This window comes from Salvelinus alpinus, chromosome 6, assembly GCF_045679555.1.
Source record: "Salvelinus alpinus chromosome 6, SLU_Salpinus.1, whole genome shotgun sequence".
NCBI lineage: Eukaryota > Metazoa > Chordata > Actinopteri > Salmoniformes > Salmonidae > Salvelinus > Salvelinus alpinus.
The window spans coordinates 18,805,955-18,816,028 of NC_092091.1; positions in this window are offsets into that span (position 1 = coordinate 18,805,955).

Here is a 10,074-nt window from a genome sequence, read left to right on the forward strand (position 1 = left end):
TGCCAAGCTTGTAGCGTCATACCCAAGAATACCTGAGGCTGTAATCGCTGACAAAGGTGCTTCAACAACGTACTGAGTTAAGGGTCTGAATTCTTATGTAAATGTGATATTTCTGGGGGGTTTATTAAATGTAAAAAACTTGTTGTGGAAATTCTTACACAGGGACACTCGAAGTCAATATTTAAATAATAATTGTTTATTATCAGAATGCTGGAGTGGTTCCAACCAACTCAATGCACCAAATACACATGTCGATCAGGACCTCTCACGGGGCAGTCCTGTTTAGTTCCCTTATATACTGGTTACAGACACGTTACATAGGCATAGTTCATAGGGTTGGTTCCAGCATGTGTCTGGCACTGCCACCTATCATAACTTAAAGAACATATTCTGGGCATTCTGCCAAATAGTCTAAAGGAGGAGGTCATGACGGCAACCACTCATATCTTTAGCAGGCACAGGCAGGAACCAAGGATTGTTTATGAAAGCAAGGACAAGATGCACCAAATTTCCTTTACAAACGTTTTTTTCCTTTGTCATTATGGGGTATTGTGTGTAGATTGATGAGAAAAAACTAACTATTCAATACATTTTAGAATAAAGGTGTAATGTAACAAAATGTGGAAAAAGTCGAGGGTCACGGGAAGTATGCTAACAATGGCAGATACAATTTCAAAAGAGACCTATATGTGTACTACATCAGTGGTAGCCTCAGTCGGCTCTTCTGTGCTGCCATCTTCCATGGCTCATTGACTTCTTGTTTTTCTGGAGCTGATCCTATATCACTTGCTTAAGGTAACTAACGCCTTCCTCACACTGACTGCAAGAGAGACTTAGGGTTTGATATTTATTAGACAGCCATGTCCTATAACCTAGAATACAAAATTATACAACGGGTGGGTCCTGAATGTTGATTGGTTGAAAACCCCATTCGAGCCGGTGCCTATTCCACAAGTTACCACCGGCTAAATCTACGATGTTAAAATGCCTATTTACTCTGTTCCACCTGACTGCGCAATACACTCTCTCGTCAGCCCAGCCAGGCAATTCATAAACGTAATCTCCACTATAAAATAATCTCCGACATTTGCAACATTGTTTCAATATTCAAATTCGAGTCAGGAGTTGGGATGAGACAGACAGGCAGGAAGCTTTTCTCAGCCAGTCGAAATCATGAATCAGCATAATTTTTATGGATATATACAAAGAAATATCAATAGAAAACAGGTAAACGAAACAAAGTGCTGCTAGTTGACAGTCTTTCCAGCCTCAGTTTGAAGTGATTGTGTTAGCTGTGTTGATGGCTAGCTCCTCTGAACAACAGTGTCCTGACGCAAGAGCACATTTTCTATGCCTGGTTTCTATGCCAAAACAGCAAATGCAAATGGAGCTACTCTGTTGTTATTCTGGCTGCACTGTTTGACGCGACTGTAATTTAGCCGCAGTTGGATAGCTAGCAAGTAAGGGATAAGAACGTTGCCAGCCAGTATGAATGACTGAGTCGCGTCCATAGATACGGAACAAAAATACTTAACAACTGGATTGCGTCTCTGGCAATCGAACCGATAGAACCAACGATCAGCCGGCTAAATTTGTGTCTGTACTATATCTTGTGGAATTATTCAATAGTATGAATAAATTAATCAAAATAATTTTTTGATGAAAATATGTAAATCATTATTTGAATCTGTTGGTAACCCATTGTATAAAAGAGATAATGCCATCAAAGCCGGTGTTTGTAGGATCTATTTACACAGTTTGCCGGCCCTCGATTTCGTCTCGGGCTTAACAACACCCATGCCAATATATCCTTCAAACACCGGGTTCTCTGCCATTATCACTTAAATGTCATGTACCGACATCAAATCATCAAATCAAATCAAATTTTATTAGTCACATACACATGGTTAGCAGATGTTAATGCGAGTGTAGCGAAATGCTTGTGCTTCTAGTTCCGACAATGCAGTAATAACCAACAAGTAATCTAACCTAACAATTCCACAACTACTACCTTATACACACACACAAGTGTAAAGGGATGAAGAATATGTACATAAAGATATATGAATGAGTGGTGGTACAGAACGGCATGGCAAGATGCAGTAGATGGTATAGAGTACGGTATATACATATGAGATGAGTACTGTAGGGTATGTAAACATAAAGTGGCATAGTTTAAAGTGGCTAGTGGTACATGTATTACATAAAGATGGCAAGATGCAGTAGATGATATAGAGTACAGTATATACATATGAGATGGGTAATGTAGGGTATGTAAACATTATATTAAGTGGCATTGTTTAAAGTGGCTAGTGGTACATTTTTACATAATTTCCATCAATTCCCATTTTTAAAGTGGCTGGAGTTGAGTCAGTATGTTGGCAGGGGCCGCTAAATGTTAGTGGTGGCTGTTTAACAGTCTGATGGCCTTGAGATAGAAGCTGTTTTTCAGTCTCTCGGTCCCTGCTTTGATGCACCTGTACTGACCTCGCCTTCTGGATGATAGCGGGGTGAACAGGCAGTGGCTTGGGTGGTTGTTGTCCTTGATGATCTTTATGGCCTTCCTGTGACATCGGGTGGTGTAGGTGTCCTGGAGGGCAGGTAGTTTGCCCCCGGTGATGCGTTCTGCAGACCTCACTACCCTCTGGAGAGCCTTACGGTTGTGGGCGGAGCAGTTGCCGTACCAGGCGGTGATACAGCCCGACAGGATGCTCTCGATTGTGCATCTGTAGAAGTTTGTGAGTGCTTTTGGTGACAAGCCGAATTTCTTCAGCCTCCTGAGGTTGAAGAGGCGCTGCTGCGCCTTCTTCACAACGCTGTCTGTGTGGGTGGACCAATTCAGTTTGTCCGTGATGTGTACACCGAGGAACTTAAAACTTTCCACCTTCTCCACTACTGACCCGTCGATGTGGATAGGGGGGTGCTCCCTCTGCTGTTTCCTGAAGTCCACAATCATCTCCTTTGTTTTGTTGACGTTGAGTGTGAGGTTATTTTCCTGACACCACACTCCGAGGGCCCTCACCTCCTCCCTGTAGGCCGTCTCGTCGTTGTTGGTAATCAAGCCTACCACTGTAGTGTCATCCGCAAACTTGATGATTGAGTTGGAGGCGTGCATGGCCACGCAGTCGTGGGTGAACAGGGAGTACAGGAGAGGGCTCAGAACGCACCCTTGTGGGGCCCCAGTGTTGAGGATCAGCGGGGTGGAGATGTTGTTACCTACCCTCACCACCTGGGGGCGGCCCGTCAGGAAGTCCAGGACCCAGTTGCACAGGGCGGGGTCGAGACCCAGGGTCTCGAGCTTGATGACGAGTTTGGAGGGTACTATGGTGTTAAATGCTGAGCTGTAATCGATGAACAGCATTCTCACATGGGTATTCCTCTTGTCCAGATGGGTTAGGGCAGTGTGCAGTGTGGTTGCGATTGCGTCGTCTGTGGACCTATTGGGTCGGTAAGCAAATTGGAGTGGGTCTAGGGTGTCCGGTAGGGTGGAGGTGATATGGTCCTTGACTAGTCTCTCAAAGCACTTCATGATGACGGAAGTGAGTGCTACGGGGCGGTAGTCGTTTAGCTCAGTTACCTTAGCTTTCTTGGGAACAGGAACAATGGTGGCCCTCTTGAAGCATGTGGGAACAGCAGACTGGGATAAGGATTGATTGAATATGTCCGTAAACACACCAGCCAGCTGGTCTGCGCATGCTCTGAGGACGCGGCTGGGAATGCGGTCTGGGCCTGCAGCCTTGCGAGGGTTAACACGTTTAAATGTTTTACTCACCTCGGCTGCAGTGAAGGAGAGCCCGCAGGTTTTGGTAGGGGGCCGTGTCAGTGGCACTGTATTGTCCTCAAAGCGGGCAAAAAAGTTGTTTAGCCTGTCTGGGAGCAAGACATCCTGGTCCGCGACGGGGCTGGTTTTCTTTTTGTAATGCGTGATTGACTGTAGACCCTGCCACATACCTCTTGTGTCTGAGCTGTTGAATTGCGACTCGATTTTGTCTCTGTACTGGGACTTAGCCTGTTTGATTGCCTTGCGGAGAGAATAGCTACACTGTTTGTATTCGGTCATGCTTCCGGTCACCTTGCCCTGGTTAAAAGCAGTGGTTCGCGCTTTCAGTTTCACGCGAATGCTGCCGTCAATCCACGGTTTCTGGTTTGTGAATGTTTTAATCGTTGCTGTGGGTACGACATCGTCAATGCACTTCCTAATGAACTCGCTCACCGAATCAGCATATTCGTCAATATTGTTGTTGGACGCAATGCGGAACATATTCCAATCCGCGTGATCGAAGCAGTCTTGAAGCGTGGATTCAGATTGGTCGGACCAGCGTTGAACAGACCTGAGCGCGGGAGCTTGTTGTTTTAGTTTCTGTTTGTAGGCTGGAATCAACAAAATGGAGTCGTGGTCAGCTTTTCCGAAAGGGGGGCGGGGGAGGGCCTTATATGCGTCGCGGAAATTAGTATAACAATGATCTAGGGTTTTTCCAGCCCTGGTAGCACAATCGATATGCTGATAGAATTTAGGGAGTTTTGTTTTTAGATTAGCCTTGTTAAAATCCCCAGCTACGATGAATGCAGCCTCAGGGTGTGTGGTTTCCAGTTTACAAAGAGTCAGATAAAGTTCGTTCAGGGCCATCGATGTGTCTGCTTGGGGGGGAATATATACGGCTGTGATTATGATTGAAGAGAATTCCCTTGGTAGATAATGCGGTCGACATTTGATTGTGAGGAGTTCTAGATCAGGTGAACAGAATGACTTGAGTTCCTGTGTGTTGTTATGATGATCACACCACGTCTCGTTAATCATAAGGCATACCCCCCCGCCCCTCTTCTTACCAGAAAGATGTTTGTTTCTGTCGGCGCGATGCATGAAGAAACCAGCTGGCTGCACCGACTCCGTTAGCGTCTCTTGAGTTAGCCATGTTTCCGTGAAGCAGAGCACGTTGCAATCCCTGATGTCTCTCTGGAATGCTACCCGTGCTCGGATTTCATCAACCTTATTGTCAAGAGACTGGACATTGGCGAGTAGTATGCTAGGGAGTGGAGCGCGATGTGCCCGTCTCCGAAGCCTGACCACGAGACCGCCTCGTTTGCCCCTTTTACGGCGTCGCACAGGGTCGCCGGCTGGGATCAGATCCATTGTATTGGGTGGAAGGCAAAACACTGGATCCGTTTCGGGAAAGTCATATTCCTGGTAGGAACGATGATGAGTTGACGTTAATCGTATATTCAGTAGTTCCTCCCGACTGTATGTAATGAAACCTAAGATTACCTGGGGTACCGATGTAAGAAATAACACATAAAAAAACAAAATACTGCATATTTCCCAAGGAACGCGAAGCGAGGCGGCCATCTCTTTTCGGCGCCGGAAGTAGACATGCAGTAAATCCTCTGTAAACACCCCCTGTTTAATTATACATGTCGATACCTCTCATCCAGAGTTGAGATCTACAATCTCAGGGTGTGTGTGTGTGTGTGTGTGTGTGTGTGTGTGTGTGTGTGTGTGTGTGTGTGTGTGTGTGTGTGTGTGTGTGTGTGTGTGTGTGTGTGTGTGTGTGTGTGTGTGTGTGTGTGTGTGTGTGTGTGTGTGTGTGTGTGCACGTGCGTGTGCGCATGAGTAAACTTGCTCCAGGTGGAAGAATTTAGAGAGCCCTGGGGAAGGAAACATTGTGTATTTGATGTGATTTGTCATGTTGAATTGCAAATCCTCGACACAACAGAGATCACTGGAACATCTGGAGGTAACAATATCCATGGAGAAGAAGGTAGCTACGTAACACAGTCCCACAATATCCTTTGTAGAAGTGATGACATAAGAAGGTAGACAGAACACGTATGGGGATCCATCTCAAAGTTACAGTATGAGGTTGGCATTATAATGGTTTCTGGTGATCTGTTATATAAATAGATTTATGGTATAGAAATTAATTTGTGGACATTCAACATGTGACTTCAAATGGATATGGTGGCATTATATTACATTCTCTTCAAGCAGCATGTTGTCATTATTCAGGAAGAATCCATAATCACAACCCATAATCTCATAATCCATAATATAATTGAGCAGCATACAGTCCCAGTTAATATCTTAAATCAATTCCACAAGACCTCACATGGCTTCCTATACCCTTGCATGGCTTAATTGATAAACCGGGACTTGTATCAGGGAGAAATCTATGCTAATCGTGTGTGTGTGTACGTGTGTGTGTGTGCCTGCACTTGTGTGTGTGTGCGTGTGTTTATTGGTAAACAGAATGAAATTAGTGATGGTGCTTGATGGCTCTTTGATGTTAATGAAGTAAAAGGTTTGAAGACGGAGGGGCGGTGTCATCAAACTAGCCGGGTTGTCATGGCGAGGCTGACGTAGAGCGGGCCACACAGAGCACACCTGCTGTTATTTTGAGCACCGACCGACCGTTAATTTGGGAGCTCCGGTTTCTACTCTCTGTCACTCACAGCAGATGGAGGGGGAGAGTTAGCCTGGAGGTTCCTGGTGATGGTGTGTGTGTGGAACAAGGCCCAATGGCAGAGGATGAGGGGCCACTCTAACTAGTCAGACCCCCTTTCAACCCCTGACAAGTGTCCATCTGCATCCAACAACTCTTTCTGGAGTCCAGCAACATTTAGGCAGTCATATACAATTTAAAATTTTACTTGACATTACATTTCATAACACTTTACCCAATACATTTAGTGTGTTTCCTCAGGCTGATGTTTTTCCTGGAGAGAAGTGGCTTCTTTGCTGCCCTTCTTGACGCCAGGCCATCCTCCAAAAGTCTTCGCCTCACTTGTCAATGGTGTATTGGAGGCGAAGTCAGGTGCAGGAGAGCAGAGTATAATGAACAGGCGCACTTTTATTATTGTTCCAAAAACGAGAGCACTACATAAATCAAACGCGCTCAAAAAACGGAACATAAAAGTAAAGCGCGTAAACTAACACTACATAACATGAAACAATTACACACAAAACATGATGGGAACCAGAGGGTTAAATACAAGTAGATTGATTGGGGAAATGAAAACCAGCTGACAAGACAAGACAAATGGATATATGAAAAATGGAGCGGCGATGGCTAGAAAGCCGGTGACGTCGATCACCGAACGACTTCGGCAGAAGTCGTGACATCACTGTGCGTGCAGATGCACTCACACCAGCCTGCTGCCATTCCTGAGCATGCTCTGTACTGGTGGTGCCCCGATACCGCAGCTGAATCAACTTTATGGGACGGTCCTGGCACTTGCTGGACTTTCTTGGGCGCCCTGAATCCTTCTTCACAACAATTGAACCACTCTCCTTGAAGTTCTTGATGATCTGATAAATGGTTGATTTAGTTGCAATCTTACTGGCAGCAATATCCTTGCCTGTGAAGCCCTTTTTGTGCAAAGCAATGATGATGGCACGTGTTTCCTTGAAGGTAACCATGGTTGACAGAGGAAGAACAATGATTCCAAGCACCACCCTCCTTTTGAAGCTTCCAGTCTGTTATTCAAACTCAATCAGCATGACAGAGTGATCTCCAGCCTTGTCCTCGTCAACACTCACACCTGTGTTAACTAGAGAATCACTGACATGATGTCAGCTGGTCCTTTTGAGGCAGGGCTGAAATGCAGTGGAAATGTTTTTTGGCGATTCAGTTCATTTGCATGGCAAAGAGGGACTTTGCAATTAATTGCAATTAATCTGATCGCTCTTCATAACATTCTGGAGTATATGCAAATTGCCATCATACAAACCGAGGCAGCAGACTTTGTGAAAATTAATATTTGTGTCATTCTCAAAACTTTTGGCCACAACTGTATGTTTTGACCAATCCAGGGTTACTCCAAGCAGTTTAGTAACCTCAACTTGCTCAATTTACACATTATTTATTACAATATTTAGTTGAGGTTTATGGTTTAGTGAATGATTTGTCCCAAATATAATGTTTTTAATTTTTGAAATATTTAGGACTAACTCTTTGCCACCCATTCTGAAACTAACTGTAGCTCTTTGTTCAGTGTTGCAGTGTAGTAGCTGACGTGAGTCATCCGCATACATAGACACACTTGCTTTACTCAAGGAAGACAAAAGTAAGGGGCCTAGACAGCTGCCCTGGGGAATTCCTGATTCTATCTGGATTATGTTGACTTCCATTAAGGAACACCCTCTAACAGAACATTAGACAGGTAACTCTTTATCCACAATATAGCAGGTGGTGTAAAGCCATAACACATGTTTTTCCATCAGCAGACTATGATCAATAATGTCAAAAGCTGCACTGAATTCTAACAAAACAGCTCCCACAATCTTTTTATCATCAATTTCTCTCAGCCAATCATCAGTAATTTGTGTAAGTGCCATGCTTGTTGAATATCCTTCCCTATAAGCGTGCTGAAAGTCTTTTGTCAATTTTTTTTTTTTACAGGAAAATAGAATTGTATCTGGTCAAACACAATTTTTTGGTAACAGGCTGATAGGTTTGGTAACAGGGTGATATTTTAGCCAGTAAAGGGGGCTTTACTATTCTTGGGTAGGGGAATTACTTTTGCTTCCCTCCAGGCATGAGTGCATACACTTTCTAGTAGGCTTAGATTGATGATATGGCAAATATTATCCTCAGTAATTTTCCATCCAACCCCAGTGGCTTGTCATTGTTGATAGACAACAATCATTTTCTCACTTCTTCCACATTCATGTTACGGAATTCAAAATTACAATGGTTGTCTTTCATAATTTGATCAATTATACTTGGATATGTAGCGTCAGCGTTTGTTGCTGGCATGTCATGCCTGGGTTTGCTTACTATTACCTTGCCAATTAAAAAACATTTTAAGTAATTGGCAATATCAGTGGATTTTGTGATGAATGAGCCATCTGATTCAATGAATTCTGCACAACATTTAATTTATCAAATCAAATTTGGAATTGCCGAAGGGATGGCGTGGAAGGGCTTTGTATGTATCGCGGAAGTTAGAGTAGCAGTAGTCGAGGGTATTGCACATGCGTGTAGCGCAATCAATATGCTGGAAGAATGTAGGTAGACTTGTTCTCAAATTTGCTTTGTTAAAATCCCCAGCTACAATAAATACAGCCTCAGGATGGTTTCCAATTTACATATAGTCCTGTGAAGTTCCTTGATGGCCGTCTTGGTGTCTGCTTGAGGGGGAATGTACACAGCTGTGACAATAACTGATCAGAATTCTCTTGGTAGGTAAAATGGCAGGCACTTGATTGTAAGGAAGTCTAGATCGGGTGAGCAGAAGTACTTGAGTTCCTGTATATTGTTATGATTACACCATGAGTCGTTAATCATAAAGCATACACCCCCGCCCTTCCATTTTCCAGAGAGGTGTTTATCTCTGTCGGCGTGATGCATAGAGAAGCCTGGTGGATGAACCGATTCCGACAACATATCCCGAGAGAGTCATGTTTCCAGGAAACAGAGAATGCTACAATCTCCGATGTCTCTCTTGCTCGAATTTCGTCTACCTTGTTGTCAAGAGACTGGACATTGGCTAGTAGTATACTCGAGAGCGGTGTGCAATGTGCACGTCTATGGAGCCTGGCCAGGTGGCCGCTTCGTCTGCCCCTTCTGCGGCGTCGTTGTTTTGGATCGCCTACTGGAATTAGCCCCATTGTTCTGGGTGGTGGTCGAACAGAGGATCCGCTTCGGGAAAGTCGTATTCCTGGTCGTAATGTTGGTAAATTGACGTTGCTCTTATATCCAATAGTTCTTCCCGGCTGTACGTAGTAAGATTTCCTGGGGTAACAATGTAAGAAATAATACGGAAATAAACAAAATACTGCACAGTTTCCTAAGAGCTCGAAGTGAGGCGACCATCTCTGTTGACGCCATCTCTGTTGCTCCAAAGCTTTTTACTATCATTTTTATGTCATTGAGCTTTGTTTCATAGTATAGTTTCTTCTACTTTTTAATTCAGTTTAGTCACATGATTTCTCAATTTGCAGTACGTCTGCCAATCGATTGTGCAGCTAGACTTATTTGCCATTCCTTTTGCCTCATCCCTCTCAACCATGCAACTTTTCAATTCCTCATCAATCCATAGGGATTTAACAGTTTTTACAGTCATTTTTTAATGGAT